Raw genomic sequence first — 16,065 nt, forward strand, 5'->3', positions numbered from 1 at the left:
AAAAAACTGTTTTGAAACTATGCAACTTCAGGATTATTATACCTTCCTGGTGAATTATTCATTTTGTCATTAGTAATGACTCTCCTTGTCCCCAATAATGCTTCTTGTCTTAAAGTCTTTTTATTCCCCAACACTTATCTTGCTCCCAGTTTTATTACAGAGAATATTTTCTGATACATCATTTTATATCCCTTTACTTATACCCTTCGCACATCATTATCTTTTAGTTGCGTCTCTTATAAACAGAGGTGGGATTTTTCTCCACCTAAACTAAGAATCTCTGTTTTTAAACAATTGAGTTTAATCCATTTTTATTTATCATGGTTACTAATAGACAGTTGATGCTTGAACAACACAGGTTTGAACTAAGTGGGTCCATTAATACATGAATTTATTTTAGATAAATATAGGACAGTGCTGTACATGTGTTTTCTCTTCCTTAAGATTTTTTAATAATATTTTATCTGGCTCACTGTAAGAATATAGTATAGAATACAGATAATATACAAAATATGCATTAACTTTATGTTATTGGTGAGACTTCTGGTCAACAGCAGGCTATTATTAGTAGTTAAGTTTTGGGAGTCAAAAGTGATGCACAGATTGACGACTGTGTGTGTTGGGGGCAGGGTCGGTGCTCCTAAATCTGGCATTGTTCAAAGGTCAACTGTATTTGACCTTATTTGTACTATCTTATGTGTTTTATTTACCATCAGTTTAAAACTTTTTTCTCCTTTCTTGCCTTCTGTGGCATTGGTTGAATTTTCTTTACGTTCTTTAATTCCTCTGCTGATTCAGAAGTTATATATTGAAGTCTTTTATGGCTGTCTTTAAGTTTTTAACATGTATATTTATCTCAACCAAGCCAAAAGTTACTTGATGTCTCCATCTACTTCCCAAACAATCCTAGCATGTTTTAATTCCAGTCTAATTCCTCTTATATTTCATTTTATGGTTGTATTTTTGTATTTTTGTTCCACTTATTACTTTAAAAAATCCCCTAGATTAAAAAAAAAAAAAAGTCACCCAAGGATTTCCCTTTCTTTCAAGCTTTTGTCGAGATCATCTCCAGTGTTGTATGTTTATATGTTTGTGGGGAGATGGGGGCACCCACGTCAGCTCAATCTGCCACATTCCAGAAAGTTCACCCTTTATCTGTGCATGTGTGTACACACTAGCCCAAATGTGTGTAACTATGTATATGCAGGACTGAATACTTACACATGACTCTATGTAGACCTGCGTGCCCCTCTGTGTGGGAGAAGCTGCAGTCATTAACAAAATAATTATTGTGGCCCCTCCCTTTCTATAAAAAGCATGGATTGAGCCCTCAGAGTCTTAGGTGGGGGTACCTAACAATTGTACGACGTCTGGTAAATGCTTTAACAGAAGAAGTCTGGAAGGCTGTAAGAGAGGAGGAGTACTTAACTAGGCTTTGTGGTCAAGGAAGACTTCCAGGAGGAAGAGGTACCTGACCTTACTCCTGAGAAGAACAGACTGGAGAAAAGAGGTCTGGTGGGCGTGGCCCACTCTAGGACCATCACTGGGTTGCAGCCTAGCCCAGGGGTTAGAAACTATGACATTTTGGGGTGCCTGGGTGTTTTAGTCGATTGAGCATAGGACTCTTGATTTCAGCTCAGGTCATGATCTCAGGGTCCTGGGATCAAGCCCCAGTTGGGATTCCTACTCAGCAGGGAGTCTGCTTGTCTCCCTCTCCCTCTGCCCCTTGTCCCCACTTGCATGCTCTCTCTTTCCCTCTCTCAAATAAATTAAAAAAGAAAAGAATCCTTGCATGCCTTCAAGAAATATTGTGACGCCAATGAGAAAATGGATGTGAATGTCCCAGACAAGCTGAGAAGGGCTATACTGGGGTCATGGTGTTAAAATCACTGCAGCGGTAACAGCCACCATTTCCTGAGTACCTACTACGTGTTGGGCACAGTGTTGCTTCTGCCCAGCATGAAGAGCTGACACTGGGTTGCCCTTCCTACTAAGGAACTGCCTAAAGATCAGAGACTTGACGTGACTTACCCAAGGCCACACAGGATACAGGGCTGGTATAGTGACTCTGTGCTTTAATGGCTCTCTCCCTGATTCTGCACCCTAGCCTGGATTCTCTTACCCCTAATTTCTGGTTCTCCCACCCTCTCCCCACTCTCTGCTCAAAGAGCCAGGGGCCTTGAAGGTCCTCCAGGACTGCAAGAGAAGAAACTGATGCCATTGGTTGCTTCATTCAGGGCCTAGGGAAGCTGGATTCTTCCCCTCCCTAGTCTCCCTCCCTCCCGGGGCTCCCTCTGCAGGTTTATGTGGGGCAGAGAATCAGGTTAATGGAATCCTGGCTGCCTCTGGCTAGTGGAGGGGTTCGAATAGCCCCCCTCTGGAACCCATCATGGTCAGCCATCGGTCTCCAGCCCAGACTATCACAGCTCCCCCCAACGCCCCCCCCCCCCCCCCCCCCGCGAGCCCTTGAAGAGCCCAGGGGATGGTGTCAACATTCCACACCTTCCTGAGGAAGCCCAGATTAGCCTCTCCCACCAGTAGCTACCCTGGGGATTTGATTTCAGTGTTCATTTTGGACATTCCCTTGAAACGTCTCAGCAATTCTCGCTATCTATGTCACCACAGTATGACGTAGGGCTAAGGCTCTTGATTCGGAAAGCCCTGGATTCCTGCCTTGCTCCGTGTGACCTCAGGCAAAACCCTCCCTGAACCTCAGTTTCTTCATCTGTAAAGTGGAAATAATAGTGGACTTGTTCATAAGGGTTGTTGGGTTTAAATGAGACCATTCACGCAAAGGCCTAGCAGGTTGCCTGGCACCTGTAATAGAAACTCAATGACTATTGTTCGATAGATACGTGTTATTATTCTAAAATATTATTTTAGAATATTAGCTATTAGCTATTATTAGCTAATAGCTATTAGCTATTAGAATATTAGCTATTATTCTAAAGAGCGTGCAAAGTGCCTACACCTGAGTTTTTGTGCAAAATGCTGCCATTTAGCAGGGGAGTCCTCCCATCTGAGTTTTGGGTTTGTAACTAGTGCTCACTTACCCGACCATAATCCCTCCCAGGGCCTGAACACCTAACTGTGTGCAAGACACTCTGTGAGGTGCTTTGCTAAAAAAAAACCCGTGAGACAGTGGAGAGGCCGCCAGTCTGGACCTGGGAAGGCCTGGGCAACCCCTGCTGGTCTCATCTGGGGAGCTCTGGGGTTTATTGCTTGTCTTGTCATCCCAGCTTTGGATCTGGGGCTTCATACACTACCCCTCTTCATTCACCTAGCTCCCCCACTCTGGGCAGCCAAATGACGGGCCATTCTGCCTCTGAGATTTTCCAGTCTCTGTTTGCTAACCTGTCAAATGGGGTGGCTGGACTAAACGTTTATTGCCGATTCTAGGACTACTGGTGTAAAGGGAACACACAGGAATTGCAAGCCTATAGGGGTCAGGCATCCATTCCCTCCTGGCAGCCCTGTGGGGGAGAGTCGGTCATCAGCCCTGCGTTACAGTCAGGGAAACTGAGTCTTGGGAAGATAATGTAGCTTGCTCAACTGACTCAGCAACATGAGGCCAGTCTGGGATTTGAGCGCAGAGCTGTCTGGCCCTTTTCCTGGTGTGCATGGCCTCCTGCTCTGAGAAAACAACCACAGAGACTGCCAAGAACTGGAAGGAATCATGCGGTCCCCGAGTGGGACCTGCTCAAAGCCTGAGCACCTCCCCCTGGCCCTCAGAGCATGGTGTCTGCTGCCGGCCTCTGTGGACAAAAGCTACAGAGCCAGCACCCCCTAGCCCAGCCCTGGAATTCCCGCGAAAGCCTTTCTCTGTTTTTGGAACCCAGCCCAGGGTTGGCCCACCAGTCCTGGGAAGGAATTTGTAGTTTCTCATTTCTAAAGAAAGGAAAAGCAAACCGTAAGCTCTAGCCCTCCTTCCCGACAGTCAGACTGGAGCACTGTCATGAACCTGCGTAGCCATTTAACATTTACAAATCCCAACCTCCTTAGCCTGGCACTCCAAGCCTCCACCCAGTGCTCAACCTACTTCTCCTGCCCCATTTCCATCATTTGGCACCTTTCGCACTGCCTGAGCAAAAGCTCCCTGATGATTCTCGAACACAACCCACACAAAGCTGTCTCTGGGCCTTTGCTCCTTCTGTTTCCCCTCCTTGGAGTGCCCTCATCACCATCCCTATATACTTAGATTCTGCCTACTTCTAAGACCCAGCCCCTCCTCCAGGAAGGCCTCCATGATGCTCTGGCTGTTTCTCCCACCTCTGACCCCAGCACTTTCTCTGTTTTCCCAAAGAGCCCCCATCATGCTGTTTCTTAGGGCAAGGGGATATTTTGATTCATATTCATCTCCCCGGTGCCCAGAACAGGGATTGGCCCTCAGAAGGTTATCTGAAAACAGAGAATGAATGAATGAATGAATGAATGAATGGTGGGGGAAAGGGTGTTGGGTGAAGATCAACGTGGTCATCTGCGCACCAGACAGGAAGGTGAGGGTCAGGGCACGTGGGGGAAAGTCTTTGGGAATCACGCACCCACAGCCCCTCACACCCTGGCTAGGAATCTGGGCGGGGGCCTGCAGAGCTGACCCCATGAGGCCTCAGGCTTCCTGCCCACACACTAGAAGCTGACTGAGCAGGCCCCTAAGGCTCAGGTTAACAAAAGGAGAAACACTGTTCCATGCTTCCCTGCTCTGGGTATATGTTGGGGGCTGTGAGGGGCCAAGCACAGGCCCAGGCAACTGCTCCCACCTTCCCAGCCAAGACTCGAGCTCCTGCCCCCCAGGCCCCACCCTGAGGTCCCAGAACAGGTGCTTCGTGGCTGCTGTCGGGGCTAAGGAGTTAGTGGGTGTCATGCGCTTTGCACAATACAAGTGAGATGTTCCCCCAGCTCTCACATTCCCTAATGCTTGAGTGTGACATTATAGCACCTGGAGACTGAAAGACTCTGTACTCTCCACGAGGACATTCTACTCTTGTAGCATTCTGGAATTCCCAAGACTACAAGTGAACGTTCTGTGCATATGAGCGTGTTTACTGTAACAGGCAACAGTTCCATGACTGTAACATTTTAAAATTCCTGCTTGTAAAGCTAAATTTTTAATATTCTACAGTTGTAAAATTCTATAATTCTATGATTATGACCTTTTGATGCCTGCAATGTTCTGAAACTCTTGCTTCTTAGGCTTTTATGTGCTTAATTAGTCTTCTTAGAGCTTCTATGATTATATGATTGTAACATTCTATAATGCCATGATTATAACCTTTCCAGGCCTGTAACATTCTAAAATTCTTGCTTGCCTGTGATTTTAACACCGCACAATTCTACGGCCGTAACGGTCAGTGACTGGGACGTCCCGGGAGCTGGCGATTCCGGGACATTCCCCGACCTCCAGCCACTGGCTGTTTGCACTTCCAGCAGGACTCACGGTCCCTCTGAAAGGTCTCGGGCTTTCTTCCAGAGTCTGGGCCCTCGGGCCTCTTCCTGCCAGAACCAGGATCAGGCGAACTCCATGTTCATCAGCACAGATGTGAAAGAGGCCTTAGGGGCTCCTGGGCTGGGGTGGGTAGGACTCGGGGGCTTCTGGAGGAGGCCTGGATGCCTTGGCTGGTTTCCTGCCTTGATTGCTGGGAGGGTCTTGGAGCAGCCCAGACCCTGCTGGTACATCCCACCAGCATCCACGAACACACGTGTGTACCCCCCAGAAGCCCCAGGTCAGAAGAAGCCAAACTACCATGAAGTCATCCCAGTGCCTGTACAGCCAAGACCCTGGTGGCATTTCTGCTCCTGGTACCAACATGAGACGGAAACAGCCCCGACCCCTGGGGGCTGACTCAGCCTAGACAGAACCAAGCAGCTGTGGCCGACCCCCACCCAGGGAGCCAGGGGACAGTGGGGTTCTCGGCCCTGCAGTTCCTGCTTTGAAATGTTTGCCTTTGCATGGCAGCCATCAAAAGCCGCCTCCTTCTCCTAAGTGTGTGTGCATGTGTGTGTGTGTGTGTGTGTGTGTGTGTGTGTGCATACACACACGATGGTGGGTGCCATGTCTGTAGCTCTGGTCCGTCTCTGGGGGTGTCTCTGTGCACGTCCCTGGTATGTGGGTCTCTGCTAAAGCCCCATGGGACATGGCCAAAGCCAAGGGTCTGGTCACCTTTCAGCTGGTAATCCCCCAGCAGTCGCATGAACCCTGGCCCAGCCGTCTCCCGGTGAGTGAGAAAGGGCAGCACAGGTCTCACGCAGGACCAGCCCCTACACTGAGAACTAGGCTTTGAACTCCACACTGGGTCTGTGTGAAGCACTCTGCCCCCAGATGTGGGGATCCCGGGGCGCTGGTTTGGGGCGCTCGTGCTTCCTCCCTGCCGTCACTGGCTGGTTTCCTAGAGGAATTACCACATGCTAGGCACTATCCTCAGATTCCCTCAGTTAAGTCCTCGCAGAGACCCCGGGAGGTAAGTGCTCTCATTACCCCTTTTCCAGATGAGAAAACAGAGACTTCAAGAGATGCGGCCCAAGGTTGCCAGTGAGCTGGGGGAAGAAGAGCTGGGGAAGCCCAGGCCTGAAGCCATCCTTGACCGTCATGCTGTCAGCCAGGCTGACCAGGCCACTGGCCCCTCTCCTAAGAATCCAGCTTCCAGAGCATGTCTGTCCCCCCGGCTCAGGGTGAGAGACACGTCTCTTCCCCCTGCTCTATAGTCTCCCCGCTAGGAGCCAGGCATGGGGTGCGGGAGGGGGTGGGTGGTCAGGAGAGAGGAGAGGACACAGACGTGGAAGCAGTTCAGTTCCTGGACCTGAAGACGGAAGACACAAGGCAAGACGGGGGTCCGAGAAGCAGCACATGTTCCTGGGGCTCCGAGGTCTGACCGCCGCATTTGTCTGGGGAAAGCAGGGAGGGGGCTCTCTGGAAGTACACTAGGCGTGGTGTGAACTAGACCTGGGGAAACGCGAAGGTTGCCACGGGGCAGGGCCCAGGAGGAGAGAAGGGCAAGTTTTCTTCTCTGTAGGAGTCTTGTGCACCGGTATGTCTGTGGGGGTTGGTGTGGGAGCTCTGAATTCCACACTAATTTACTGAGCATTTCAGGAAAAACTGGTTTGGCTTCACTGGACTGAAAACAAAGATCAGCTCGAGGTCAAAGGCAGGGGGGAAGGGGGCCTGTGGGGCATCCAGAGAGAGAATTCACCTCAATTCACAAACCTTCCCTGGGTCCAGGCCGGTGTCAGGCCGTGGGGAAGCCAAGACGGGCCAGAAATAGATTCGGTGTTGGAAGAGCTCGCTGTCCTGAGGGAAGGCGGGTCTGACAGCATTTCTCAGAGCTAGGCAAGGCTCAGGCCCTTTGGAAAGGGAACTGTTCCTCCGTGGACCCTGGAGGCTATCTCTCCAGACCTCCGATGCCTGGCTGGGAAACAGGGATGTGTGAGGCCACCGTGGGATCTGGGATCCGTGCTGCTTTACAAGCGGTCGGAACAAAACAAACAATTGGGGATCAGCATGAAAATCTAAATGCAAATGCTAAATTCTCTTACAATTCCTAGACCCCTGAGAATTCATTTCCCTCCCTCTGCTCTGCAGCCCCCATCCTGGACTTTGCAGACGCAGTCTAAGAAAGCGTGAGCTACAACCTCGGAACCGGTGCCACGCGGAAACTACTCACAGAGAACATATTCGTCAAGCCCAAGGCCATGGGTCGAGGGAGGTGCACCCTGCCTTTTCTAAAGAGCATGCACTTTACGTCTATTAGCTTGCTGCTTCTGGAAGTCTGGCTGAGCCGGCTCGGCCTCTGTGAGGCTTCACTGCCTTGAGTAAGACGGCAGCCCCCTTGCAGCCTCCTCTCTCCTCCTCCCCTTGCTCCTCATTTCACTTCACTCGCCCCCCGCCGGCAGCCAATCTCCTGATCCCGCCACACTCCAGCTCAAAACCCTGCCATGGCTCCCCAGTACCCTCCACATTACAGCTAAACTCCTTAGCTGGCATACCTGCTTCAGAGAGGGCCTCCTCACTCCTCAAGCCTGGGACCCCACTCCCTCTCCCTGCCCTGTACTCACAGCTCCAGCTAAGAAAAGGCGGGCGAGGGGTCCTGATTCAGCTTCTCACTCCTCCCCACATCTGCCACCTGCCAGGCTCCCCTGAGATGTTCCTCATTTGTCTAACTACCTTGGCAGAAGCTTCTCTGGCTCCCATCATGGGGCAGGCATGTTTGTTTCCCACCTGCAGCAGGACCTTGTAACCAAGGCAGCCACCTCCTCCCTGTAGTGCCTACTTTGCAAGGCAAAGTTCACAGACCTCACCTGACCCCTAGCTCCCAGTTCCCACCTAGACCTCCTGCTGCAGACTTGGGTTCTCTGAGCCGGCTGCACAGGAATTCTCCAACCCTGGTCAGAGCACAGCGGGGCTCAGCGCATCTTATTTTTCCCTCCCCTGCCTCTTCCAACTTACGGATGGGAGTGGGACAGAAGCCCAGAGAGGCTGTGAGATCTAGAGTTGTAGCAGAGCTGGGATTGGGACCAGGGCATTCCAGACTCCTGCTCCAGTGCTCCCCTCACCTGATGTGGGTTCACTCTAAGCCCTTTCCATTCCTGCGGAAGGGTGGCTCTGCCTGGACAGTGAGGGAGTTGGGCATGCAGATCACCCCTGCAGAATGCATCCTTGGTAGGAACAGAGTGCAATGCCTAGATAATCAGCTCAATTTCACAGGGGCTCAGAGAGGTCGGGCACTTTTCTTAAGGCCACACAGCTCAAAAGGACCAGAACTGAGATATGAATCCCGGTCTTTCGGAACACAGAGTCCATGTCCAGAAAGTGTGTTGGTCTATGGAGCCTGCTGGAGACCGAGGCATGGTCACAGTCTGTGCTCCTGCCTGACGAATGTTCTGGGAGCCACTGGTGACACGAGAACACTCCCTTGAGATGGGGAGGAAAGTGTCCAGTCCCCAAGTTCTCTGCCCCCCAGGGCCAAGGAGGAGCCATGCTCTCTGGCCAGCTCAGCCCAACCCTGGGCTGCTGGGCAATGCCACCCCGGGAACCTGGCTTTGGCCAGCCCACCCTGCCCTGGCCAGGGGAGCCCTGGGACAGAATGCTCACCGGGCTGCCATCCTGGGCAGGAGCTGAAAATTAAATTAAAGCCGCGACAGGGACAGTTAATTAAAGCAGATTAGTGCGAGACTAATTAGGGACACTGACACTGGAACTATCGCACTCCAAGATGTTAATTAGCTGTTCGTTAATGTCAGCTCCCCGTTCAAGAGAGAAGGATGAACTACCCTTCTCCGGGGCTTCATTCTGGAGCTGAGTAAAAGGGCGGCTGCCCATTGGCAGCCTGAGCCCCAACCCAGGCTCCCTCCCTCCCTCTGGCCCTTGTGTCTGCTCACTCCCTTTGTCCCCTCCTACACCAGCTTCAGTGTTGATGCTGCCAGAACCCTGGACTCATGGGAAGGAAGAGCTCAGCTGGGGCCCAACACATGGAGGCTTTAGAAGCAACATGGCTTATCTGTTTTGCAAACCAGCCTTGAGCCCTGGGAACCCCCATCCCTCCCTTACCACTCTCGGGTCTGGGTTAGGAGGAGGCTATTCTCCCTCCCTCCCACCTTCCCTCTCTTCCTTCCTTCTGTACATCCATCCACCCATTAGTCCTTCCACCGGAACGTTCTTTACGTCCCCCCCACAAAAATGCTCACACGCACTCTGTGTATAATTTCCGTTCCCCTGTTCATCCGTTCGTCCAGTCTTTGGTCTGTCCATCCAACTACCCATCCGTTCATCTAGTCAAACATTCCATAATCCCCTATAGGCGCACATCCAAATTTGGTTACAATTTCCATCCATCCCTCTGTCCATCTGTCTACCATCCATCCACCCTTCGTTCCATCCATCCAGCCATCAGTTCTACCCATCCACAACACATACCCATCTGTAAGTCTTGCATTCATTCTTTTCATTGATTCATGGAGCCTTTCTTCAAAAACCCACCTACTTATTAACGCACCCCCAAATATCTATCCTCCTTTCTGCTAATCCACTCATCTAGACATTCACCCGTGCACTCCTCCATGAACCCATCCACCAGCCAACCTCTCATCCATGAACTCACTGGTCCACCTGCTGAATGTTCGTTCACATACCAGGTGGACCCTCCCCCACTAAACACGGACACCTCTGTCTGCCTACCACCCACCCATCCACTCCTCTCATACACGTCCAACTGAACACTAACTGTGTGCCAGGCCCTATGTACGCAGTAGGGCAAGAGAAGGAATACAGAAATGAGGAAGAGCTGAGACACTGGGATCCCTACTCTCATCTCCACTTTATAGACGAGGAAACCAAGAAAGAGGCCACCCATCAAATTATTCATGCAACTAGTAATAACTGCCCCTTACACACCAATCGAGGGTACAGTGACAGACGTGGTTCCTAACACCAAGAGCACACAGCCTAGAGCAGTGATTCTCCAGAAAATCGGTGAAAGCTGCCCCCTGCCAAGTGCCCATAAGCACACCCAGAAAACATTCTGCGGACAAGTCTGGCAAGTCTATGGACCTCCTGAAAGCTCCCCCACGCAGCTCAGATCAAGACCCACGGTGCTGGTTGGGGAGACACACAAGGAAATACGGCGTCAAGCTCCGAGTTCTGCACATGATGTGGCTGACCCCTGAACATGGGGATTACAGCTTGTGACCCCTGCACAGTTGAAAATCTGTGTATAACTTTTGACGACCCCAAAAGTACTAACACCCTACTGTTGACCCAAAGCCTTACTAATGATAGTTGAATAACACACATCTTCTTTGTTCTCTGGATCAAGACTGTATTCTTACTATGAAGTATGCTAGATAAAAGAAAAAAAATTTTTTTTTAAGATTTATTTATTTACTTGACAGATATCACAAGTAGGCAGAGAGGCAGGCAGAGAGAGAGGAGGAAAGCAGGCTCCCCGCTGAGCAGAGAGCCCGACGTGGGGCTCGATCCCAGGACCCTGGGATCATGACCAAAGCCGAAGGCAGAGGCTTTAACCCACTGAGCCACCCAGGCGCCCCAAAAGAAAATGCTTTTAAGAAAAATCATAAGGAAGGGGGCGCCTGGAGTGGTTCAGCTGGTTAAGCATCCAACTCTTGATTTCAGCTCAGGTCATGACCTCAGGGGGTGAGATGGAGCCCCCCACTGGGTTCTGTGCTCTGTGTGGAGTCTAGTTGAGATCTGTTTCCCTCTTTCCACCCACCTCCCACCCCAATCGTGTATGCTCTCTCTCTCAATAAATAAATAAAATCTTTAAAAAAGAGAAAATCCTGGGGCGCCTGGGTGGCTCAGTGGGTTAAGCCGCTGCCTTCGGCTCAGGTCATGATCCCAGGTCCTGGGTTCGAGCCCCACATCGGGCTTTCTGCTCAGCAGGGAGCCTGCTTCCTCTCTCTCTCTGCCTGCCTCTCTGCCTACTTGTGATTTCTCTCTGTCAAATAAATAAATAAAATCTTTAAAAAAAAAAAAAAAGAGAAAATCCTAAGGAAGTGAGAGTACATGTACAGTATTGTACTGTATTTATCAAAAACAGTCTGCATATATGTGGACCTGTGTATTCAAACCCATGTTGTTCAAGGGTAAACTGTAATACAGAGTGAAGAGGGGTCACTGAAGGCTTCCTGGAGGAGGTGATAACCACATTAAGTTGGGAAAGATGGGCAGGGTTAGCTGAGTGGAGGCCAGCCCAGCTCTGTTCGCATGCTTTATGCGCATGCCAGTCAAGTAGGAGTGAGGCTGTGGAGGGCGCTGCCTGGGACCTGTGGAGGTGCTGGCTGGGGTGCGACCGGCCCTGCCATGTGCAGGGATATGGCAGAGTTAAGACTTGAACCCAGGTTCCCTGTCCAGTTCCTCTCAGGAAACAATGAGGACCTGTCTCTGGTACGGGACTCAGGGACTTCCAGCTTGGGGATGGGCCCTGACTGCTGTCAGACTGCCTCTCAGAGACCCCTGGGACATGCTGTCCTCGGCCAGGCAGAGGGAGCTCTGTTCCAGGCATGAACCTCAGCCATGAGGCTCTGGGGCCACAGCCGCCCTCATCCCGGCCTCTGAGGGTAGGGATTGGGAAGCAGGGGTGGGAGTCTCCGTGGGCACCGGGCCTGGAATAGTGCAGGAACCAGCTGAGAGCGGGCCAGAGCAGGGCACAGCAGGCACTCTGGGAGTCAGTCCCAGCTCTGGCCCGGAGGTCAGGGCATGTCTTACCCAGGGCTGGTCATTCATCTTTCCCTACACTCTTGCCTGCTCCAGTCTCGCTCTGTGATGGCAGGAACCTGGCTCTAGATCCGCAGCCCATCAGCTCAAGGTCACGGCTTTACCGGAGGCAACTAGCTCTCCCCAAAGAAGCAGGAATTTAGGAGACAGAAAGACCCAGTTTCAAATCATACCTCTGCCATTTAGGGCAGACATGACTTCAGGGGAGTCCCCTTACTGTTCTGAGCCTCAGCCGAGGGACGAGCAGGATATTGCCACTCTAGCATTTTTTTCTCATCTGGATTTTTAATTTGTTTTTGCTTGTTTTTGTCTCTTTTCATCCCTTTACTTTTGATCTTTCACCGTTTTGCTTTAGATGTGTCTTTCAAAAGGAAAGTGGAGCTGAACTTATTCTAGTTTTAGGTCTATATGAGAGTCCTTGTCCATTATTGGGAGATATAACCTATTCGCGTTTAGTGTAGCACTGTATTGGTGCCTAGGAAATGTGTGACAAAGACTATTCTTTCCTCCCAGCATCACCCAAGGACCTGATCCATTACCCCTTGGTACCCACTGCCCTTCCCCCAAGTACGCCTCTGGAGCCTCATTTGCTAGCACTAGGGTTATATCCGCTAAGCAAGAACTATCACTAGCTTCTGAGTATCATAACATAAACTATCAGAGCAGGAAAGATCTTCAAGATCCTCAGACCAGAATACCAAGGGCGAAGGTCAGCCATATTTATTTAGTAGAGATATTGGGAACAGAATAAAGTTCTCTGTTACTGGGGGTTAAAAGAAGCCCCAAAGTGCCACTGACCAAAGGCCCTGGAGGGGGAGAGGGGGAAGGGGGGAAAATGAGAGAAATAATCCGAGAACCAGAAGAAAGGCACCAGAATGTTTGAGAGATGAAGGGTGTTGTGCCAAGAGCTTGGGTTTTACTACTGAGATACTTTTCTGAATTTGGCTCTGCACCAATTTTTTGCTTCATCCTGGGCAAGACATAGCCCCTCTTTGGGCTTAGAGGCCTCCTCTGGGCTATCAGGAAGTTGGGTTTAGTGACTCTCCAGACTGTACTTAAAATTCTATTTATACATCTAGAGGGGCAGTTAGAGTGATGCTAATGGATGTCACTAATAACTGTCCCAAATCTGGTCTCTTCTCCTTCCTCAGTAACAGCCCGATTTTTAGCCGTGTACATGGTCTCCTGGAATCGAGCTTACATTTCCTACCTGTGTTGCACATCATATGATTTAGTGCTGGCCGCTGAGATGTTATAAAAATGGTAGGTGCAATTTCTGGGAAGTGTCCCTAAAGGAAACATGCATGTCTGTCATTACCTTCTCTTCCTTCTTGCAGGATGGGATATGGATGTGATGGCTGGAGCTCTAGCAGCCAACTCAGACCATGAAACCAAGACAGAGGGAGCATGGGATCTTCACAATGGTGGAGCTGCCATTCTAGCCTTGAACGACTTACCCGGGACTTCATTTAGTTGAGAGAGGAATAAACATCTATTTTGTTTAAGTGACTGGTATTTGGTTTTCTGTCATTCACAGTCCACACTGAAACAGTTGGTTAAAAGCATATGTTGTAGATTCAAAAAGACCCAGTTTGAATTCTAGTTCTAACCCCAACAACCTGAATGGTCTGATGCAAGTCACTTAACCTCTGAGTCTCAGTTTCCCTATCTGAAATGCTTATAATGAAGCATATTTCTCAGTAGGACATGACCTACAGACGGAAAACTATTGGCATAGTCTCTGCTCCACAATTAAGGGCTCAGTAGGTCATAGCTGCTGTTGTCATCCATATTATTCTCATCATCTCACCTCTTCCCTGGGAGCTTGGCGAAAGTTGTGACTCCAGGAAGGGCCGATGGTGGGGTCACCCCCCAGAGGAAGTGGGACCTGAGACTGCACCTTCAGGAAGTGCTGAATGGATGGGACACGGGCAGCATGGGTATGACCAGCCCTGCTCTCGGCTTTTCTGGAAAGTAAAGTCATGCCATCACTCATCTTTTGGCCTAACTAGCCCTGAGGGGGTGGTTAGGATGCCCAGAGAAAAACCAGAGCTCCATTAAAAAAAAAAAAAAAAAAAAAAACCAATCAATTTGCAGCAATCTAAATAAAAGCCATTAGATGTGGCTTCCCCACTGGAGACACCCAAGGGCCTCTTCCCCACTAGGATCCCAGGAAATTGATTGGCAATTACTGACACTAATGGGGGTCGGAGAGGCCTGGTGACTTCCCCATCACTCTCTGGGGACAGTGATGACACGTGAAGATCTGTCAGGCTGAGTCCATCCTGGGGCGGTCGGGACCCCAGATCTGGCCAGAGACAGGGCAGCCAGCTGGGCTCAGGCCCCCTTGGGACCCTCACCCCTTTATTTATTTATGGCTTCGTTTGACTCATAGTGAGTTAATGGCCCTACTGGGGCTGTGCAGATGGCAGGTCCCGTGACGGGAGGCTGGTAGGGGGACTCGGAGCCTTCCACGCCTGCCCTTCGATCTGGATCTGGGGTTGCATGAAGGAGGCCTCAGTCCTCACAGGAAGTCTGGGGCAGAAAGGGACAGAAAGGGTCACCAGAAAGGCTGAAAGAGAAGTTACAAGAGGCAGTGGCTGGAGATGGAATGAAAAGGCACAGAGGGCTGCAGAGCGAAGAGCATCACAGGAGACCAAGGACGTGGAACTGTGGAGTGGGCAGGGTCCTGAGCAATCTCCTAGTTCAGCCTCAGGTTTTTAACAGACCCTCGGCAGCGCAGGCACAGAGAGGGGAAGGCAATGGCCCCAGGTCTCACAGCACAGCCCCAGAGGAGCTGGGACTAGAGCCTGACTGGTTGTGCAGTGAGCAGGAAAGTGAGGTTCAAGCTGGGACAGGGCGCTGGGGCTGGAGGGGCCATCTCAGAGCCTAGGGGAGATGCGGTCTCCTGTCTAGTGGGCAGGGAGACGTCTAAATAGACAATGACAATGAGGAGGGACAGCGGCCACGACACAGGGCTGTGGGAGCTCAGCATGGCCCAGCTTTGGGGAGTGTGGCTAAGGAAGGTTCCCAGGGGAGGTGATGTCCAAACTGACACCTGAGGGATAAGAGGGTATTAGACAGGAGGGGAGGACGGGGGAGAGGAGAGAAGGGAATTCTAGGCCAAGAGAAAAGCGGGTGTGTGCAAAGGCTCAGGGGTAGGCCCAAGCAAACCCAGCTGCCCAGCGTGGCAGGAGGCAGAGGGGCGCTAAGGGAAGAGGGGGGTGAGGGGGCTGGGGCTGTCACCAGATGGTGACAGGCCTTCCCTGCAGCAGGGGAAGGAGTGTGAGCTTGCCTCTGTGTGCAGTCAGGATGCGTTAGGTAGACATGACCAGCTTTCCATTTTAGAAAGATGGTTCTGGAACTGCCAGAGGGGAGGTGGGAGGAGGCAGGAAGCAGTTAGAAGGGCTGCTGCACAAATCCAGGGGAAAGACGACCGGGCCTGGACCAGAGCAGGGATGCAGAGGGACCTGATGGGGAAGGCGGCCATGCTAGTATTCGGTGGGGGGGGGGGGGGGGGGGGATAGGATTTGGCACCTGACTGGATGGCAGTCATGGAGGTGAGGACTGCTGGCAGAGGACTCGGGTGGGGCTGAGGGAGGAGGCAACATGAGACTGGCCTGGGGCCCTGGGCCTGAGGGATAGAAGGAACAGGTACAATGACTCTGAATGAGGTGGAACCACGTGGCCTGGGGAAAGGGGAAAGGGAGGTGATGACTGAGGCTCAGAGAGGTTAAGTGTCTTATTCAAGGTCACACAGCAAGGACGGGCCCAGCCAAGTTTAACCCCAAAGCCTACAACATTTCCCACCACTTAGGGAGAAGCTGAAGGGCCGGGCCCTTCCC

At 51.1% G+C, this 16,065-nt stretch overlaps 1 protein-coding gene across 3 annotated transcripts in view; it reads right to left on the reverse strand.

Moving 5' to 3' along the window:
* EPHB2 (EPH receptor B2) overlaps window positions 1–16,065 on the reverse strand; it is a 183,563-nt gene that overhangs the window by 69,885 nt on the left and 97,613 nt on the right. The gene's annotated exons all lie outside the window — the stretch shown is intronic.

This window comes from Lutra lutra, chromosome 4 (genome assembly GCF_902655055.1).
Source record: "Lutra lutra chromosome 4, mLutLut1.2, whole genome shotgun sequence".
Classification (NCBI taxonomy): Eukaryota; Metazoa; Chordata; class Mammalia; order Carnivora; family Mustelidae; genus Lutra; species Lutra lutra.